Source organism: Chiloscyllium punctatum, chromosome 52, assembly GCF_047496795.1.
Source record: "Chiloscyllium punctatum isolate Juve2018m chromosome 52, sChiPun1.3, whole genome shotgun sequence".
In the NCBI taxonomy this organism is placed as follows: domain Eukaryota; kingdom Metazoa; phylum Chordata; class Chondrichthyes; order Orectolobiformes; family Hemiscylliidae; genus Chiloscyllium; species Chiloscyllium punctatum.
The window spans coordinates 11476364-11477734 of NC_092790.1; the positions used below are offsets into that span (position 1 = coordinate 11476364).

Sequence of the window (1371 nt, forward strand, 5' to 3'; positions counted from 1 at the left end):
AACTCGGTGAAGGACGCTCTCTGGGCGGTCCGAAACCTGTTGATCTTCCAGCTGAAGGAGTTGACCCCGACCGAGTGTTGCAGACTGGCACATTCCAAGGTCCAAGACTACGTGTTGAGGGACGCGCTGAAGCTTGGGGCAGCTGCCGCCAAGGCGCGGTGGGGAAAGACCACCGTGTAAGATCGGCCTGCCGAAAGAGGAACAGGGGGCCCATACAGAAGTTTTTTATTGGGCTCTGCTGATGCCTCAGCCAAATATATGTATATATACAAGATTGAAAAATGCACAGGATTGTAAAGGACAAGGATAAAGTCGAATCTGTGTTTGTAAATATGGACATATGTATGGCATGATCCAATGTACAGACCATCAAATCATTTATGAATAAAGTATATTTTTGAAATAAAAAAAAGTTCTTGTCAGTTATAATATCTGATAAGTCCCTGATTTAGGGACTGAATATTAATCTGATTTTTGCAGGACGAAGTTGTGTCAGGAGCTTGCTCCGATAACTTCACGCATCATCCCAGTATTGCAGTGTTTCTGGGAATGGTGCACCTCCCCACTAAAAAAGGCGAACGGTAGATTTTTTTAAAATGTTGTATTCTATATGATCTGAATACGGAAAGCTTTCGGTTAGTCAAGTCAGACTTGCCTTCGTGCAAATCAGCTTGTTCTACAATCCGATTCGTTTGAGTCTTTCTGCGTGTTATGTTCAGCACTCACTCTTAATGTTGTCACTTCATCCCTGGTACATGCTGCCCCTTCCCACCAACTCCAATTCCCAACAACAAACGTTTTACAAAGTTGCCCACCAGCTCTACCTAATGGCAAACGGCATTTCAGAAAACAAAAGGGAGAACATGAAGCTATTGAAGTAATCAACAGTTCGGATTTTGATGATGATGAGAGTCACTTTGGTGGATTAAATGAGAGATTTTAAGAACAATGTGAAGCAAAGATCTGATGTATTTAAGGCACAGAGTCAGAGAGATGTGCAGCACAGAAACAGATCCTTCAGCCCAACTCGTCCATGGCAACCAGATATCCTAACCTAATTTCGTCCCATTTGTCAGCATTGGTCTATATCCTTCTAAATCCTTCTTGTTCATATATCCAACCAGATGCCCTTTAAATGCTGTAATTTAGTTTAATTTAATTTAAATGCCTCCACCACTTCCTCTGGCATCTCATTCTATACATGCACCACCCTCTGCATGAAAAAGTTGCCCCTTAGATCCTGTTGATTTTTTTCTGCCCTCTCATGCTGAACCTATGCCCTCTAGTTCTGGACCCCCCACCGCAGGGAAAAGAACTGCTGACCTCTACATTGTACAGAGCGACTGCTGCTCTCTATATGATACACAGGGA

General features: G+C 43.1%; 1 pseudogene; it reads left to right on the forward strand.

The window, feature by feature from the left end:
- The first annotated feature begins 391 nt into the window (after positions 1–391).
- LOC140471014 (U2 spliceosomal RNA) lies at positions 392–563 on the forward strand (annotated as a pseudogene).
- The last annotated feature ends 808 nt before the right edge of the window (positions 564–1371 follow it).